At 43.7% G+C, this 20,369-nt stretch overlaps 1 pseudogene; it reads right to left on the bottom strand.

Annotated features, from left to right (window-relative positions):
• Window positions 1-15,504: 15,504 nt before the first annotated feature.
• Window positions 15,505-18,385, bottom strand: LOC147424857 (uncharacterized; annotated as a pseudogene).
• Window positions 18,386-20,369: the final 1,984 nt, after the last annotated feature.

The following is a 20,369-nucleotide window of genomic DNA, read 5'->3' as shown; positions in this document are numbered from 1 at the left end:
ATGAATTTAACTTCATGTATATTTTTAATTGGAATTTAGAACTTTCTCTAATTAATTATTTCTTTTTTAAGACATGTACCTAACCAAAAATTGATTGCGTGAGCAGGACATCGCCTCTGATGATCGCAGCCCCCCTAGAGGCTCTGAGCGGCGGGATCGATGGCTCAAGGAAAAACTCCCTTGTCCTTGCGCCAAGTGCAAAAGAGCAATCCCTTGCTTAAAACGTGTTACATTGGAGCACGTGGAGAACGAAGGGCTTTGGCATCCTCGAGAAAGCGCTTGGAGAGATGAGAGCGCCACTCACCCATCACTTGAGGAGGTGCCCCATTGGTCTGTGTTCGATGGTGGTGCACCGGCACGCAAGGCGGAAAGGCAGAGGCAAGAGCTACTGGACTATTTGGGTGCACCACATGGTGATCCTCCTGTTGGCTCTACTTCGGCAACTCCTATGGCATCTCAGTTGCACTTTGAGGTAGAGGATGAGCACATGTTCAACATGTGTGATAAGTTACTAGCTCATGAGCGTGAGGTGTGCAAGGAGGATTTTCAGCCCTACACTCAACGGACAGGGGCAACAGAGGATAGATTGATGGCGAGTATCCGAACACCTCTTTACGACGGTGCACAGTACTCGGTGCTCCGGGCATCATTGAAAGTCCTCAACTTGCAAGAAAAATTTGGTTGGAGCAATGCAAGTGTCGATGCACTCCTTGGGTAAGTATGAAATATGGCTTTTTGTATACTCTTCAGTTGCCAATGCAATTGTAATGATATGCGGTTTGTTGTAGTTTGATGGAAAAATCTTTCCCATAGATCACCACATGCCTCTAGATCGTTGATGAGCTAAATCGTTTGTCACTGCACTTGGAATGGAGTATGAGCGCATCCATGCATTCTTGATTGTATGCTATATCGCAATGAGCACGCACATGCTACCACATGTTCCATGTGCAAAGAGACACTATACAATATCGAAGTGAGCGAGGCACACCTACCCCGCGACGTATTGAGGAATTTTCCAATAATTCCTATGGTAAATCACCTAAGCATTTCATTAATCCGAGATAGTCATGCATGGTCCACATAGAATGCCTCTGATCAAAGCATTCCATTGGCTCATATCCAGCACTTCTATTCCAATCCACAATTGGTGTAGCTCTTCCAATAGTGGACAAAGATACACATCCATATTCTTCACTTTATACCACCCCGGAACAATCAAGTTTAGCCATAGGTTCCCCTTCTTCGTAGTCAACCATGGGGGAATGTTGTAGTTGAAGATGACAACGGGCCATACACTATAAGATGTTGATCTTTGACCAAATGGATTTACACTGCCCATAGCCAGGACTAAGCTCAAATTTTGAGGTTCCCTCGCAAAATCCGACCATGTTTCGTCTATATGTTTCTAGGCTGCGCAATCTGTAGGAATCTGTAGCACACCATCCGAAGATTTATTCTCCTCATGCCATGATGCTAGGGCGGCCATGGACTTACATTCAAAGAAATGCTTGATGCGAGGAAGGAGAGGAAAATGTCGCAAAACTATTTGTGGAATTTTTGTTCCGTGGAGATCTACTCGATATCAAATTCTCTTAGAATCACATTTCGGACACTTCTCCATGTCTATGTATTTCCATGTGAAAAGAATGGAGTCGTTAAGACAAGCGTGGATGGAATTGTAATCCATCCCCAGGTTTTGCAAGATCTTTCTTGCTTCCTCTCTAGAATCTGGCATCACATTATCCGCTAGAAATATATGCTCTTTGAGTAATCTACACAACAGAAAAGAATGCGGTACACTTATGTTGTTTGCTCTTTGGGCAAAGCGCGCCTTCATTGACATGCACTAAAATCTAACCTAAATCTAAAAAAAGCTAGTCCATCGAACATAAATCTAGATCTGTCTAATCTAATCTTAAACTCAAAATAAACCTAAATCTAATCTAATCTTAAATCTAACCTAAAACTAAATGTAATATAACTTAATGTAATTAATCTTAAATCTAACCTAAACCTAAAAGCTATTCCATCGAACATAAATCTAGATCCATCTAATCTAATTTTAAACTCAAAATAAACCTAGATCTAATCTAATCTTAAATCTAACCTAAACTTAGATGTAATCTAACTTAATCTAGTTAATCTTAAATCTAACCTAAACCTAAAAGCTATTCCATCGAACATAAATTTAGATCTAATCTAATATTAGACTAAAAATAAACCTAAATCTAACTTAATCTTAAATCAAACATAAACCTAAATTTAATCTAGTTAATTTAAAACCTTGTCTTAAATTAACTAGATTAATTTAATATTAAACTCAACATAAAAGTAAATCTAAATTTAATTTAATATTAAACTCAACATAAAAGTAAATCTAATCCAATCTTAAATCCTAAACCTAAATGTAATATAACTTAAATCTAACATAACTAGATAATCTTTAATACTTTTCTAATTTTAAATCTAACCTAATATTAATCTAACGTAAATCTAAATCTAACCTAATCTTAAACTCAATATAAACATAAATCAAAATGTAATCTAACTTAACCTAATTTAAATATTAACCTAATATCTCTCTCTCTCTCTCTCTCTCTCTCTCTCTCTCTCTCTCTCTCTCTTTGTTTTCTCTCCCCCTCTCCCTCTTTGTATTTTTATTCTCTCTTTTTCTCTCTCTCTTTCTTTCTCTCAAATACACAATGTGTGTGTGTGTTTGTGTGTGTATGTAAGAGAGAGAGGGAGAGAGAGAGAGAAAGAGGGGAACCGAACATGAGAGAGAGGAGAGGGAAGGAGCATACCTGGCTCTCCTTCCTCTCCTCGTGTATGTGTGTGTGTGTGTGTGTGGGGGGGGGGGGGGGGGGGGGGGGGGGGGGGGGGGGGGAAGAAAGAGAGAGAGAGAGGGAGAGCGCGGGCTACCTCTTTGCTTGAGCGTCAAAAACATGCTATGTAACAAACAAAATAGTGACGCCCATAACAACACCGGGGATTTTTACTTTGAACGTCACACTACGAGCGCGTCGCTAATGTGAAGTATGTCTTGTAGTGGGGGGGGGGGGAAGCTTGAGATGTAGAGATGGAAGAGAGGAGGGAGGGTAGGGTATACAGCCAAAACACGACATACTTTGTCCTCCTTCTCTAAATTAGGCGCCAGGCATTACCGCGCGTATTACCACGATAAGTCATTTTAAACGGATACAAACATATCCGAGGTTGTAAGGGAGTAGGGGAGGTACAAACCATCCCCTTCTACCCTTAGATATCAATTATTTCATTTCTTAACCTTTTTCAAGTATTTTGATGAAGATCTTTTCTTTTTTATGAGTATTTTATTTTGTAGTCCTTTTAGATGTTTATTGATTGCATTTTTTAAGTCCACTTTTACTTAAAAATAATTTTAGCACTCATTGTTGTTTATTCTCTTTGAATTTAACTTCATGTATATTTTTAATTAGAATTTAGAACTTTCTCTAATTAATTATTTATTTTTTAAGACACAAGACTAAACAAAAAATTGATTGCGTGAGAAGGACATCGACTGTTATGATCGCGGCCCCCCTGGAGGCCCTGAGTGGCGGGATTGATGGCTCAAGGAAAAACTCCCTTGTCCTTGCGCCAAGTGCAAAAGAGAAATCCCTTGCTTAAGACACGTTGCATTGGAGCACGTGGAGAACGAAGGGCTTTGGCATCCTCGAGAAAGCGCTTGGAGAGATGAGAGCGCTACTCACCCATCGCTTGAGGAGGTGCCCCATTGGTTTGTGTTCGGTGGTGGTGCATCGGCACGCAAGGCCGAAAGGCAGAGGCAAGAGCTACTGGACTATTTGGGTGCACCACATGGTGATCCTCCTGTTGGCTCTACTTCGGCAACTCCTATGGCATCTCAGTTTCACTTTGAGGCAGAGAATGAGCACATGTTCAACATGTGTGATAAGTTACTAGCTCATGAGCGCGAGGTGTGCAAGGAGGATTTTCAGCCCTACACTAAACGGACAGGGGCAACAGAGGATAGAGTGATGGCGAGTATCCGAACACCTCTTTGCGATGGTGCACAGTACTCGGTGCTCCGGGCATCATTGAAAGTCCTCAACTTGCAAGAAAAATTTGGTTGGAGCAATGCAAGTGTCGATGCACTCCTTGGGTAAGTATGAAATATGGCTTTTTGTATACTCTTCAGTCGCCAATGTAATTGTAATGATATGCGGTTTGTTGTAGTTTGATGAAAAAATCGTTCCCATAGATCACCACATGCCTCCAGATCGTTGATGAGCTAAATCGTTTGTCACTACACTTGGAATGGAGTATGAGCACATCCATGCATGCGTGATTGTATGCTATATCGCAATGAGCACGCACATGCTTCCACATGTTCCATGTGCAAAGAGACACTATACAAGATCGGAGTGAGCGAGGCACACCTACCCCGCGACGTATTGAGGAATTTTCCAATAATTCCTCGCATTCAACACATGTTTAAAAGCAGGTTTACCGTGGAGCTTCTTGTGTGGCACGCCAAACACCGCTCCAATGATGGAATGATACGTTTCCCTTCCAGTTCACCTACATGGAGACACATCGAGACTTAATGGCTAGAGTTTGGATTGGAGCCACGACACTTGAGGCTTGGGTTAGCAAGTGATGGTGTCAACTCTTTCGGCACTAAATCTACTTCATGGAGCCCTTGGCTTGTGGTGATCGTCAACTACAATATTCCACCATGGGAGCCAACCAAGAAGGGCAATATACTTCTTTCCTTTCTTGTGCCGGGGAAGTACAAAGTGTCAAATATTGACGTCTACCTTGAGTCCCTCATCAAGGATTTGGAGGAGTTATGGAGAGATTCTTGTTGTCTGTGTCTCACTTGCAAAGGGGGGGAGAGAAGCCATTGTGAGGGGAATCCTTATGTGAACTATGCACGACTATCATGGGCTTGGCGACATTTCTAATAACCCCATTTTCCTCTCTTTCTCTATCTCTCTCTCCCTTTAGTTCACTCATCTCTCTAGCGATATGATATGTATGCAGGGTTGTCCACATCAGGGCACAATACATGTCCTACTTGCGAGCCATCGTTGGTGACAAAGAGTCTTGATGCCTTGCGCAAGGTAATCTATCCAAACAACCATCATTTCTTACTACAAGGGAATAGCAAGCACAAGGCTCTAACAAATGGGAAGACCCCTCTGATGCTCACGATGAAAAATTGAGCAACCATTTGGGAAGAGCACCACAACAACAATCCGGCTCCATGTCCTCCACCAAAAGGTATGTCATGGTATTTCATTTTTTTAAGGATTCGATATTGGAAGGCTTAAAAATACAACACCTCTTGGATCCCATGCACATATTCAAGAATGTAGCCCAAACACTATGGGACCACATTATTGGCAAGAAGGACTCTTTGTGTGCGAGGGAGGATTTGAGGCTTTTGAAACGTCTCCCCGCATCTGCTACTCCACACCGTGCCCCAATGGAAAGATTGTGCTTCCTAAAGCACCCTGAATGCTATCCAAAGACACTACAAGAGGTTGTGTGCTCTTGTGACGCTGTTAGCGATGGAAATACACTGGGTTTTTATAACCCCCGACGTCGCTAAAACTGTCGCTACGAGCGTCGCTATATGCGTCGCTATAAGCGTCGCTATAAGCATCGCTATATAGAGACGCTCATAGTGACGTTTACACTGAAGACTATAGCAACGCTCATAGCGACGCTACAGAGCCATAAATAACGACGGTTATAGCGACGCCCGAGAGAATTTTTTTTTGGTGGCAGGGCATTGAATGCCCTGCCACCCATCAACCATATTGTACTTGATTCACTTTTTAAAAAAAGTGCAAGGGTAGATAATAGACCCAAAATAGTCACCCACAAGACGCATTGTTTGCAAGATTGACAATTGTACACATCATAGGCAAAATGAATTGATTGGCAAATGTAATAATGACAATTGTACAACATCATAGGTTTAAAGAATTGATTGGCAAAAGGAACTGCGGTGACAAATGTAATAATATACATGGTTGAAAAAGACGTATAAAATCCGTCTCATGATACATAAGCTATGAGAAACCCTAAACTAATGCTATCTAGCTACGGCTAAACTGACGTCGTCTAGTCAGACGTCTCATCGCGTCCAAGCGGCGTATCTGTCGGATTCTGCAAAAAAAGACAATAAGACAGCTTTCAGTAAGTATAAACATATAACGACATTTATAAAACAATACAAAAAATAAAAAAGAGTAAACCCTAATACTAACCATGCCGCCGCGAGAACTGAGAATGTCCATCAGGGCGTTTAAGCCCTTCCTGCCTGCGTACTCGCGCTCGTACGGTGTGGGATCACGTCCTATCATCGACCACTGTCAAAACATACAAAGATTTCATTATGTTAGAATTAAAAAACTCATAAACCCTAAACTATCGAACATAAAGAGCAATGTGAAAACACTTACAAAATCGGCCTCAAATGATGCCCATCCACCGCTCCCCAAGTGGTGCGAGCTCCCTGCCTCTACTCGCGCTCTGGCTGCATCCTTTTGTTGCTTCCACTTGTCGGGATTCTCACGCGCTGCTTTCTTCGCATTCTTCCAATCTTCTTTGGCGAGCTAATCTGGCCTGTTCCACCCATTCTTGATTGGTTTTTGCACTTCGGAACGTTTGTGTTTGCAGTATTCGCGCATTCGAATCTTCATCAGATCTTCATTGAAGCGCTGATCCCGTGTTGAAATGGGAAACTCATCATGAAGTATGCTGATGACTCTGTTTTTTAAATCACTTGGTACTTCACTCCATTTGTTTAGTATGTAGTGTCTAAACAGCTGAGAGCAAAGACCACGCATGCGTGAGATCACCTTCTTGCCGTCATCATCCATGATGATGCCGCCGCTGAAGTCGATGGAGTAAGACAAGCCCTCTGGCCGGTGACGCGTGAACTTGGGTGTCCCGGCAGGGGTCTCTAGCGGCGTGTCGATGGGGGTACGGATGTCAAGTGTCTCCACCGGCGTCTGGGCCTCGAAGCGAGGAGTGTCGAGTGGAGTGGCTCCTGGCGGAGTAGGTAGAGGTGTGTAGCTTCTAGGAACAGTCAGCCGTGCAAAACCTGGCGTAGATGGCGATGCTGTGGCTGGTGTGGGGGCGGGCAAAGAAGGGGAGGGTAAAGAGCCTCGTCGAACACGAGGCGGTGTGGAGGCATCGGTGGCGGAATCCCCACAACAACCGCCACCGCCACCACTAGAGCGCCGGTGTCTAGACGAGTGTGAAGCTCGTCTCGTCGACGCCGAAGCTTCGGAGCGCGCCGAATGCTCCGAAAGAGAGGGAGATGCGGATGGAGTAGGAACGCGCGATGATGCGCCAGAGCGATGACGCTCCACGTACCATTGTCTCTGCTGCGGTGACAAAGAAGAAAGAAACTCCTCATCATCCATACCTGCATTAAACACACGAATATTAAAACTTAATATTGAATGAATAGAGTAGACAATGACGCAAAGACCATTAAATACAATGACGTAATGACGCATATAAATACAATGACGCAATGAATTCAGTGATAGAAGAGGCAAGTCGAAAACTCAGAATTTTCAATCAAAAGATGTGAGCGCGAGTAGAAAAGAGCGTTATACACCATGGAAGGTACTTAGAGAGCCGGAGCTTTTACAACACGGAGCAAAATTGTTCAAATACAATATTTGTGGCTTTAAGAGATCTCTCTCTCATCCTCGCATAACTCAGCATAACTTCCTATATCTATATAGAGCTCTCCGTTTAAACACATATCCTCTGTTTCATTTTGTAGCTCCTCTGTATGCACCCCATATAGAGTAGTAGCATCTTGATGCTCGTCTGGCACCACCGCAGCGGCTTCTGATTGAGCATCTTCTCTGATCTCCTCCATTGATGCCATTGTGATTGGCACATGGTAGCCTTCATACGTCCTTGCACTACGAGGGGCTACCTCTATGACGTACCACCAGTTTGATGTAGACTTTGTAGGATGAAATATTACCTGCCAGAGCCACATAACTTACATGAGAGCTTTCAAGCACATAACTTGTAAAAGGGGGATGTTAACTATTTACATACTTACTTGTTCACAATGCTCTGGTAGTACGAAAGTGTCTCTTAGGTCAGTCCATTTCTTAGTAGAATCCACCTCAAGAAAACCAGACTCTCCTCTACGCACAGTAGCGTTGCGACCCTCCATGATTATCTTGAACCATTGCACGTCGAACAAGTCGACAAAAAATCCTCTGTAATCGATCCTCAAAATCTGTTGCAGCGTGCCGAAGTAAGTGAGTTTCGCCACCACAGGATCTGCATCAGAGGAACCTCGTCGACTAGACTGTTCAAATTTTGCCATGATTCCACAATCTTGAGTAAAACGCTTTTTGTCGATTCGTTCCACCCTAAAATGTCGACCTTTACACCATGTTGTTGTGTATGACTTATACTACAACGAACAAAGATTATGAGTGGCCGTTCAAACGTTTATAAATAAAGTCACTTGTTAGTCGTACATTGCAAACTTACCTTGGTCGCGCAACCCCGAGAGTACTCCCACTCTTCCTCAATCACTTCGTCACCGCATTGTTGTACGCTTTTCAATTGGTTGTGCAACCATCTTAAGCTCATGAAGGTTGGTAGGCTCTCCAGAACCATTGGATAGTGCATCGGTGGTCGTCTTCCCCGTCTCCACTCGATTCGTGCCCTTTGTCGCCCTTGCTTTGTATCGCCCTGGCACAATCAAGCTTAGCCATAGGTGCCCCTTCTTCGTAGTCAACCACGGGGGAATGTTGTAGTTGACGATGACAACGGGCCATACACTGTAAGATGTTGATCTTTGACCGAACGGATTTACGCCATCCATAGCCAGGCCTAAGCGCAAATTTCGAGCTTCCCTGGCAAAATCCGACCATGTTCCATCTATATGTTTCCAGGCTGCGCAATCTGCAGGAATTCGTAGCACACCATCCAAAGATTTATTCTCCTCATGCCATGATGCTAGGGCGGCCATGGACTTACATTCGAAGAAATTCTTGATGCGAGGAAGCAGAGGAAAATGTCGCAAAACCTTTTGTGGAATTTTTGTCCCGTGGAGATCTACTCGATATCTTTCGGAATCACATTTCGGACACTTCTCCATGTCTATGTATTCCCCTCTGAAAAGAATGCAGTCATTAGGACAAGCGTGGATAGAATTGTAATCCATCCCCAAGTTTCGCAAAATCTTTCTTGCTTCATCTCGGGAATCTGGCATCACATTGTCAGCTGGTAGTATGTGCTCTTTTAGCAATCTACACAACATAAAAATATGATACAGTCGTGTAAAAATCTATCAGATCATTATACATTTAGAGTTTTATTAAAGTAAACTAATTGTAATAGATCATCTGAAAAGCGCTGTGACGCTAGTGTCACTCCATCCAAACTTTGCCTGCATGTTGAGAAGAACCAGGAGTGCTTTCAATCTAGACATACGTGCTCCATTATACAATGGCGTATCGGCTTCACTTTTCATATCATCATAGATAAGCCTTTCTGAATCCATGATCGTCTCGATCATTTCATCAATCTCGGGCTCAAACATTGCCTCGTTGGGAATGTGCTCTGCATGATCATCCCCCGAGCTGTCAGAGGCTACATCTTGTGGCCTCACATATGCTGCTTGACCAAAGCGCCTGCGAACACGTCTATTGGGTTGCAAGATTGCTGCTTGTTGGCCAGCGTCAGAGTCTAGCGAGTTATAATTGGCAACAACTCGATCTATAATAGATGGATCGAACTCGCCAAATTCGCGAACGTGCTGCAAAGAAACATGTCTTGTCCGTCGCACAGCATGCTTGCATTGATTACAAGGACATAAGACCCTCGTTGAGAGATAGGTGTTTTGGTTGGACGGTCCAACATCCTCGTCACTACTTATAATGAGGATAAAAAACTTATAACCTGGACAACAAATTTAATATTCTATTGGCATTCTTCGTCTTATCTCTCTCTCTCTCTCTCTCTCTCTCTCTCTCTCTCTCTCTCTCTCTTTACCTCACATTCTCTAGTCATGTCCAATCCCCGCACACCTCGGTCTAGAGGTGCACGGAGATCAGAACCACCGGGTTATAATCTCGTCTTTATTGGTCAATACCTATATTTGTGGGTACAAGAAATCTACACACCCACGTCTACATGATACTGCATGTAGTGGACAAAACCCCTTTGCCTCTTCTCTAGCTGTAGCACTTCACAGCATCTTAACATCTTTTCACAGTAGATCTTTTCACTGTTCGTCTAACTCTAAACCCTAAACCGTAAGTAATTCTTGCGTGGACTCGATCTAACATAAATAAGCGTAAATCTAAATAAACGTAAATCTAACTAAAAATAAACCTAAATCTAATTTAACGTAAGTCTACATCTAACCTAATCTTTAACGTCTTTTGGGATAGTTTCCTACGACGTTAAAACTCTCTTCTTCTTGTGTGTGTGTGTGTGTGTGTGTGTGTGTGTAAACCTAAATAAACCTAAGTCTAATCTAATATAACATAAATCTAAATCTAACGTAAATTATGTTATATTAAAAACAAAGAACTAAACTAACAGGGATTATAAGAACCTTAAAACTGATTTAACACATAATTTTTCACATAACTCGGCAAGAGTTGGCATTCTCATCACTAAAGATGTGAGAGTTAACTTCCGGTGGTGACGCTGCCTCATCTCCATCCACATCTGACGACAGCAATTGGCCCTTTAGACCGTTCTTGCTCTTGTTACTAACTTTGAAGTTGCTGTTGAATGACTAGAGGTTGTCTAGATGGTCATTGTGTCGGGGATGTAGTGACTCTTGCCGCCCTGAAGATCCACCTTCTTCCCTATCTTCTGAAGACATTTCACCGGTACTTTTGGATCGACGGAGGCCACCATGAGTGAAGGCAGCAATACCCTATATTCCATTGAGGGCTTTCTTCACCCGCTTCATGCAGGCATCGCAGTCTATGGAGACCTAAATCTAATATAATATAACGTAAATCTAAATCTAGTGTAAATAAACATAAATCTAGTTAAAAATAAACCTAAATCTAATTTAATGTAAGTCTACATATAACCTAATCTTTAACGTCTTTTAAGATAGTTTCCTACGACGTTATAACTCTCTTCTTCTTGTGTGTGTGCGCGTGTGTGGATGTGTGTGCCAATAAAAAGAGATAAATGGTATAACCTTTCTATCACCCATGCCAAGTATGATAGATTGATTATGCCATTTCCCTCTTGAATAATAGGTCTTGAGTTCAACTCCTCGTCGGCTAGATCTTTAGGTCTTTTAATTTTAATTAGTTTCCTACGACGTTAAATTAGTTTCTCTCTCTTTCTCTCTCAATGTGTGTTCGTTTTTTTGGATCGTATGCATGTTTTCTCTCTCTTTTCCTCTCTCAATGTGTGCGTTTTTTGTTTATGCATGTTCTCTCTCTCTTTTCCTCTCTCAATGCGTGCGTTTTTTGTTTATGCATGCTCTCTCTCTCTTTTCCTCTCTCAATGTGTGTGTGCATTCTTTGTTTATGTATGTGTGTGTGCGTTTTTGTTTTTGTTTGTACTCTCTCTCTCTCTCTCAAAAACACTATGTGTGTGTGTGAGAGAGAGAGAGAGGGAGAGAGAAAGAGGGGAAGGGAACATGAGAATGAGGAGAGGGAAGGAGCATACCTGGCTCTCCTTCCTCTCCTCGTGTGTGTGTGTGTGTGTGGAGAAGAAAAAGAGAGAGAGAGAGAGAGAGAGAGAGAGAGAGAGGGAGAGCGTTACCTGCTCCTTGCTTGAGGGCGCCAAAAAACTCAGATCTGAGATCTGAGTTTTTGGGCGCGCTTGGTTATTTTTTTAGCCCAGCCGGCGTCGCTATGAGCGTCGCAAATTTCTTTGTAAATTTGCGACGCTCATAGTGACGCCGGGATTTTTTTTTTTGAGCGTCGCTGTGTGAGCGTCGCTAATATGAATAGCCTCTTGTAGTGAGAAGAATTAGACAAACTGAAGGGTACCATTGCTGCTTCTATTCGTACGCCAACATGATACATGAGGTCGCTAAAGGGAGCTTTCACAAAATAGAAGAAGGGTGGAAGCGTTTAATTGTATGGGTTGAAGTCCCATGATTAGCACAAGATTCTTCAGGTAATGTCCCTCTTCCTATTCTATCTATAGTTTGTGTGTATGACTTTCTCTCACTTTCCCTTCCTCTATTTTACATTGTAGTTCATTTTGTCGGTGAGTATGTGTATATGTTGGGACAAGAAAGTCAATGATGTTATTCTCTCTCTCTCTCTCTCTTTTCTTTTTAAATTTGAAAATTTCATACAATATTCTTTGATTTTTATTGAGAGGAGAGAAACAACAAAATTTGAAGGAGGGTGGGGGGGGGGGGCGGGGGTTGTTTAGGCTAGAATTTGAAATTTTAGGCGCTAAATGTTTTTTTGAAAATAAACATGGTAACATAAGAGGTAATAAACGCAATAATAACCGCGAAAAAACTCGCGGTAGTAGTTTAAATATATTAAAAAAAACCCACCCTCCTCTCTCTTCCTTCTCCAACTGAGTTTGGACCTTCTCTCTACAAAACGCGATAAAACAGCGTGGTAAACACTTAGATATTTTCATAGTGGTGCTACAAAAACAACCAATGACTACCCATTGGCCACCAATGTAGCACCATCGATGACCACACCATAGCCATGGTATATATGTGTATGAATGTATATACATATCTATGTGAGTGTGTATAAATATGTCTACATGTAAGTACGTATCTCTCTATCCCTCTATACACTCTCTCTACACATAATTTTCTTCTAGTTTTCCTCTCTCTATGTTGTGTAGATTAGGTGTAGACAAGTGATGTAGATTAGGTGTACATGATAGAGAAGTGGTATAGATTGGTTGTAGATTGATAGAGGTATGTAGATTAAGTATAGCGAGATTAGAGAGAGATTACGGTTGATACTTGCAATCTAATCTATTGTAGATGTTAGACTAGAGACCACCTGCTAGAGAGTAGGCCAGGTATTCTTCCTTTGGTTACTTCACATTGTAGTTGGGCCCCCAACCACGGTGGCTATTGCCTCTAGTGGGCTCAACTCTTGAGGTGGTAAGTTCAAGCAATGGATATAGGTTTACCTGTAATAAGTTTAAGGCAAGCATGAGTCTAGCTTTCTTTTATTATTTGTAGGCATGGGCCTCTTACATTTATGGTGGGGCCGATCCATCTACTCAGGTTTCTTAGAAAGTGGTAGATATGTACATGTAGAACGCACTAGCTTTGGGAGAGGAGTACCTATGTTTGACACAAGGATTATTTGGACACTACACTCCAAAGTAGCAAGGAGCCTATGGTCTTTCACAATAGATCACATTGTGGGAAAGTCACGGAGGGAATTTATACGTCCAGAGCCTCATATTGACAACCCCTTCTTCTACCACACCTTCTTACCGACCCACCTCCCTTCCATCGTAGGGACCCACACCATTCCATTTGGCTCCTACTTTGTTCAAGCCTTGTCAATAATCCACAGGTGGTTGACGAATGTCTTCGTGTAGTGCGCAATGGCATTCGTTTCACAGTAGCGAGCATCGTGATAGGTGGAGTAGCAGGGGCTCTTATTGGGATGCTTGTTTTGGTGGTGTAGGGGAGGTAAGGTCATGTGTTTTTGAGCATGCCGGTCCGATCACACAAGATGAGGACATTGACAAGCATGTGCTTGATATACACGGGTCCTACTACATAATTAAGTATGGAGGTAAGGTTGATCTATGCACCACATAATACGTAGGGCGGCAAGGCATTTCGATGCCTCCGTAGATTCTTATACACTCTACGCTCAAGAATGTTATTAAATTCAAAGACTAACTGCCCGATCACGCACGATATGTCGAGGAAGCATTGTATTCACGATTTTTTACCGCCTCCAATGAGCGTCTCTCGATGCAATGATTGGAGAGATATATCATTTTTTTTTTAAAAACAAACAATCAAGTGCATATTCTGTATTCTAAAACAATCAGTCCTGGGAGGCAAAGCAACCTAGAAAGATAAATATGTAAGTATGTTTTAGCTTTGCAAGTTCTATATAGAATATGTTTTAGCTTATGAAACTTTTTTGGTTATATTTAACTTAAGAAATTATCACTTTGATATGTCCTACTAGCGAGAATCATGGTTAAGTATCGCAAAAGAAACACATAGTTCGATACTTGACAATGGTTGTTGAAAAACCATCATATCTCTCGTGAGAAATTTGATTCAGCAATCGAAGCTCTACAAGTGTTGTAGCTAATAAACATTATTTTATTTTTTTGGATTATTGATTTATCTAATTTGGCTTTGGTTATTGTAGAGTTAGAGCGATCAAACTTCTGTACCTTTGGATGAGGATGAAGAGGACGAGAAAGCAGAGGACTTAAATTGATAGATATTTTTTTGTAGTCTCTTTTTACAAGTGCAAATATGATACAACAAATTAACCTCAAAATGATTTGTATAAAAAAATCACTTGGAATTTTGGTTTTGTTTGTAATCAAATTAAAGTACTTTTCTTTTGTGATTCTAACCATACAAGTGAGGTGTGACATGTAATTGCAAAGTTTATTATCAACTTTTTGTACACTTTGCAAAATGTAATTGGTATTAAATATGTTTTTTGCAGGTCAAGAATGAAGATGCTCACTTGGACTATCCGAAACTGGATGGCCCAAATGAATCTTTATTTTTTACAAGCTGTGTAGTAACGATAAGAGTGATAATATTTGTGGTAATTTATGTGGTAATAGATAGGGATATATATCCGTGTCTATTACCATGCATATTGTTGTAGAACTACTACCACACACGATATTGTTGTCACTACTGCCACTCACGCAATGTTTTCTCTTTCTATTTTCCTTTGTTAATCATTGTCGCTATTGTCACTCACCCAAAATTAGTGCCACTTACAATCATCCAAGGCTTTCTTTAGAAAGCCAATCAAATATCAAATGTGTGCATGCCTAAGATCTAGGTTCAAACATGGCGGCGATAGAAATTTTGGAAGGGGCATTCTTGTCTTGCAGATAGGAGTAAAAGGAGAACGCAACTTTCGGACCTACCAAAACTTTGTGTGAGCCCCGCCCCCCCCCACAGCCACAACATGTGAACCAAGGGAGTGGAGGTGCACGGAGGGCACATCATGTGAGCCAAGGGAGCGGAGGCACAAAAAGTGCAAGGAGAGGCGTTGCTACCACTCTCGGCTAAACCCACTCTAACTCTCTTCTTCCAAAGTGGATAATCAAATTTCAAATGTCGCTTAACTCTCGTCTCCTTTTACCTTTCTTGAGCTTGAAAGTGGTCAATCCATTTTAATCATGATTTATTTTAATGATCTTACGTGCTATTTTTGTGAGAGAAGGGAACTCACTTAAAGAGAGAGTGAGAGAGAGAGAGGCTGTTAAGCCAGATGACACGTAGAGGGAGAGAGCCAAGAAGCGATGGCTAGAAGCGTATGTTGTATTGATCCGAGGAGGTGCAGTTATATACACGTGAGGAGGCAGTTACAAGATCATGTGATTCATGAAAATGCGGGCCGTTTGGCATCTGACCATGTGTGTGGGTTGCTGACTGGTGTGATGACATGGATTAAACATCTAACACGCTCCCGTAAGACATGTTGTCATACAAGGGCATCCATGTGTTATGGATACATGGTGAATGCGAAGCTACATGCTTTGGGTTTTATACAATGAGCATGCTTATGCAACCTTTACATAATGGAGTCATGGACGAGGCTGGAAATTGATTCAGACAGAGTCAATGGTTGCCTTCATCAAGAGTCGAATCTTCAACTCTGATCTTCGCTTTGTATGTGCTTTGGTATCCTTTGACAGGTCCACTGCGTGCACGCATTCACGATCTTCAACATGACATTTTGCCTTCGAAAGAGAGATGAAAGCATGAAATCATCATTGAATGTCAGAGTTGATGTCGAGGATAAGGTGAATTGATTGTAGAGACATGCCAGCTGATAGAAGAGAACGGTTATGTGTATCAGCTGAGCGGAAAGGTAATCAGCCCTCTGTAGTTTGGCGAGGGATGAGTTTGGAGGCTCCAACAGGGCAATGTGGGGGGTGGAGGGGATCAGTAGCTGATGATGTGGATGGGTGTGCACTCGAAGCAGAGGTATGAAATGAGCCTTGGCATGCTGACTAGGAGGGACTCCACCACCAGTATCAAATGGAGCATAGACGAGTGTGAGAACAACAGGTATGCAGGAAATCTCGGCCACAGCAGGCTCACCTGAAGGTTGTGCGCCTGCAACTCCTTCTTCAGCAAGAATTGCAGCAGGGTGGTCGTTGATGGCATGGTCTTCATCTGCAGTGATGGTTTTGTAGACATCACCACCGGAATCAAAGGGGTTAGAAGAGACAACTCTTAGCAAGGGAAAGTTTGATGTATCATGGAGCTGAGAATTGGTTTGAGGGAAAGTCTCACTTGGCAAAGGTTGGATTAGAGTAGCCAATTGGATGGGAGGTTGGGAGGTGGCTACATCATGAGCGGATGGCTCAAGTTGTTGGAGATAGCACTGAATTTGAGTGAGCATTTGCATGCTTGATGCATCGGGGTTCTGCATGAAGCGGAAGAGGTAGTTGGCAGCAAGGTACATGTCCGGTTGCTTACGGGAGACAAGGTAGAGAACGTTGATTTTGTGATCATTAGTCCCGTCTGGATCATCGCGCCTGCGAGGGTTGATGGCACTCGAAGGTTTTGAGTTGGAGCTGCATTTGTGAAAGCATCCTTTGCAGTAAACGCATAAGGATGGAGCATGGCTGGGATCTTGAGCAATCTTGGCCCTCACAACAAAGGCTGGCACATATCGGGCCTGAGTTACACAGGCTAAACTGAAATGGCCGAATGCTTGAAGATCGGGAGTAGAAGGTGCTATGGAGCTGCGACTCGGAGGTCCACCATTCCTGCGGGGATGGACGCCAGAAGAGTGGCAAGGGGTTTGACTGTCGCAGTGAACGGAAACCGGTTCATAGCAATCAAGCAAATCCAAGTTGAAAGGTGTGGGCACACTTGTGATCACTTCCAGGAAGGTTGAGGATTTGAGGGCTATACCATTGTCAGCAGCAGCAGGGGCGCCATCTCTTTTGAAGGAAGCAGGAAAGGTTGCAATAGCATCTGCAAGTAGGGGTTGAGCGGGAGCTTGCAGAGTGTTTCCAAGGTGGACAGTGCCGCGTGCAAGGAGGGATGACGCGATGGCATTTCTAGATGCTTGGTGGGCGGCACCAATGTCGGCATTGGCGTGAGCACCATGAGTTTTGATTGCTGCAGGTTTTTTTACATCAGACTGGGCTGTGTGAAGCGTCATGAGAGGCCTTGAAGAGAGCTTCACGGGGTTCACAGTAGAAGGTGTGGGTTGATCATCCACAATATCTGCTCCAACCAATTTCCTAAGGAAGGCGTTGATGATGGTTGAATCATCATCACCTTCAGCACCTGCAACAGTGGCGTTCAGAGTGGGCAAATTCCGGCCCCGAAAGGATGGAGGCATGCCTGGCCACATTGGTGCAATAATGTCACAAGTAGTTAAATGTGTCGTCGTGATCGCATCAGCAAGAGAAGCACTAGCAGGCGTGTCTGCAGCGCGAGAAGGCCGTTCATGGGTTTGGCCTGCAGCTTGTTGGGTTGCGCCAGGGAAGGTGTTGGTGGTGCCAACAACCAGGTCGCATGGTGGGTTGGCTATGCCTGCAAGGGACTGGGCAGGGTGGATAGCTTGGACCAAGGCGGTAACGAGGGCAGCAAGGTTATGGTTGGCTTGTTGGACACTGCCTGCAAAAACAGGCCATGTTGGGATAGGTTGTACCACAGGAGTAGGGTGGTTTGCATGATGGGCATCGATGATTGCGCCGTGGCCATCAGCACACCCATTAAGGGGCTTAACAGGAGCACACAAGGGCTCGTCAAGGGTGGGGTTGTCCATGCAGCCACATATTGAGGAAATCACCAGGGAGGAGGCTCCGCAGAGGACTCGACTGGCTCTCCGTAGGGCCACCAAGAGAACCAGGATGAAGTTCTTTGCCCATATAAGTAGCAGGAGCATTGCAGGAGGTATGGATGGGATAGCGCCTCCCAGGAGGAATAGTGGCGGAGTCATGGGTGGCTTTTGCATCAGCAATGAGCGGTTGTGTGGTTGCTTGCAACAGGCAGCCTTGGAAGATGGAAGAAGGAGAGGGCTTCGCCATGAAAGCAGAAAGAGGAAGAGGCAGGGTATGATCAACAGCAGTGGGGCCTTTGGGTTGTCTGCTGGGGTGCCTTGTGACAAAGGAGGCTCCACAACTCTGGCATGGCTGACTTGCAGAAAGGGTGGCGAGGTTCTGTGCCCATAGCTGCAGGAGAAGCGCAAGAGGCTGCATGGTGGGGCTTCCACAGAAGAGGAAGGATCTTCTGCTGCGATGATACCATGTGAGAGAAGGCAACTCACTTAAAGAGAGAGTGAGAGAGAGAGGCTGTTAAGCCAGATGACACGCAGAGGGAGAGAGCCAAGAAGCGTATGTTGTATTGATCCGAGGAGGTGCAGTTATATACACGTGAGGAGGTAGTTACAAGATCATGTGATTCATGGGAATGCGGACCCTTGTTTATAAATAACACGGGGTCCAGTTCGAGGGATCGACGGTAGGAGCAAGCGAGCGGCGATGCGCGTGATCTGGACCGTCGAATTGACGCAACAGGGGGGGGCTAGTATTTGATTGCGCGAAATCGCATGCTTTGCATCAACGCGCAGCAGCGCAGGCGGATAGAGCTCCAGGCTCGTGAGAGGGAGGTTGTGGGTTCAAGAGGTGCTCGCGACGGCTGGAACCCTCAATTTTTTATTTTAATGGGTGGGCGATCAACGGCCGATTGATTCTCAGCCGCTGATCCCTCGAGTTGCGCCCGTGACACTTATGGACGAGGAATGCGAACCGTTTGGCATCTGACCACGTGTGTGGGTTGCTGACTGGTGTGATGACATGGATTAATCATCTAACAATTTTTATGATAAAGCAATGCATGCACGTCGTTGCTGAAGCTGATCACTTAATAAGTCAGTTCCCTCAAGCCAAATAACATGACTAGAAGCCTTAATTGTGTTTTATTTTGATGATCTTACATCCTATTTTTTATGATAAAGCAATGCATGCACGTCGTTGCTGAAGCCGACAGTGATAAGTTGCTCCCTTACTTTGGAGGCCTGCAAATGAATGTTAGCATCGCAAAAGATAGAGGGAGAGATTAGAGAGTTCGTGATGCAGAAAAGAGAGAGAGAGAGAGAGATCAGAGAGTTCGTGATGCAAGGAAAAAAAACCTAGCGAGAGAGAGAGAGAGAGAGATCAGAGAGTTCATGATGCAGGGAAAAAAAAAGCGAGCGAGCGAAAGAGAGAGAGAGAGAGAGAGAGAGAGAGAGAGAGAGAGAGAGAGAGAGAGAGTTTTGGTGATGTAGAATCGTCAGGAGATGCAGTCATTCAGGCAAGTATCATTTGACAAGTTTAACGAGAGAGAGAGAGAGAGAGAGAGAGAGAGAGAGAGAGAGTTTTTGATCTTCCGATACTGTTAGTACAGATCACGGCTAGACGAAGCATTTGATGCTCATCCCGAGCGGCTGCCCAAGCATGGGATTTTCATCAGTCACAGTGGAAAGCAAAAGGACTTTGCAGAGAAGCTTTGCAAAGATCTGGAGGCATGCAGTTACTACCCTTTCTTTGACAAGCGCTCTCACAGCTTACCCAATTAAGGCCAACACTTCCCAACTCCCATTTTCAAGGCTGCCCGTGAATGTTTTCTTCTATCGTGCTTCTCTCCAATGACTTCATTGTCTTCATATGGCCAATGATCGAGCTCGCTGCATTTGTGCGGGCCCGGAAAGCTTCTCAACATGTGCATATTCTCCCTGTGCTCCTCGGCAGCTTCCAGCCCCAAGACCTCCAAGACACAACAAGATGGTCGGAGCACTGGAGGAAATGGGCAGAGTGCGACCCCACTCGCGTAGATTCTAACGAATGGGAAGTTGCTCTTAAGGGCTTGAGACCATTCAATATGCTCTTACAAAGCAAGTTTGATGGTGAAGTTTCTCTCCGATGTGAAATCGTTAACACGGTTTTAAGCTTGATACCTCCCGATGTGAGATTTGATGTCTCACATGTTCAAGGCAAAGAGCGTCTTTACAAGGTGCATTTTGAATATATTTTGTGTGTGTGTGTGTGTGTGTGTGTGTGTGTGTGTGTGTGAGAGAGAGAGAGAGAGAGAGAGAGAGAGAGAGAGAGAGATGCCCTAGAAGCCTCTCTCTAGATATGAAAAAGAGACCAATTAGGTCTCCCCAATCTTGAAAAAA

Source organism: Adiantum capillus-veneris, chromosome 25 (genome assembly GCF_014529385.1).
Source record: "Adiantum capillus-veneris isolate H3 chromosome 25, ASM1452938v2, whole genome shotgun sequence".
In the NCBI taxonomy this organism is placed as follows: domain Eukaryota; kingdom Viridiplantae; phylum Streptophyta; class Polypodiopsida; order Polypodiales; family Pteridaceae; genus Adiantum; species Adiantum capillus-veneris.
The sequence above is the reverse complement of the archived record's forward strand: the minus strand, read 5'-3'. Positions and strand labels throughout refer to the sequence as shown.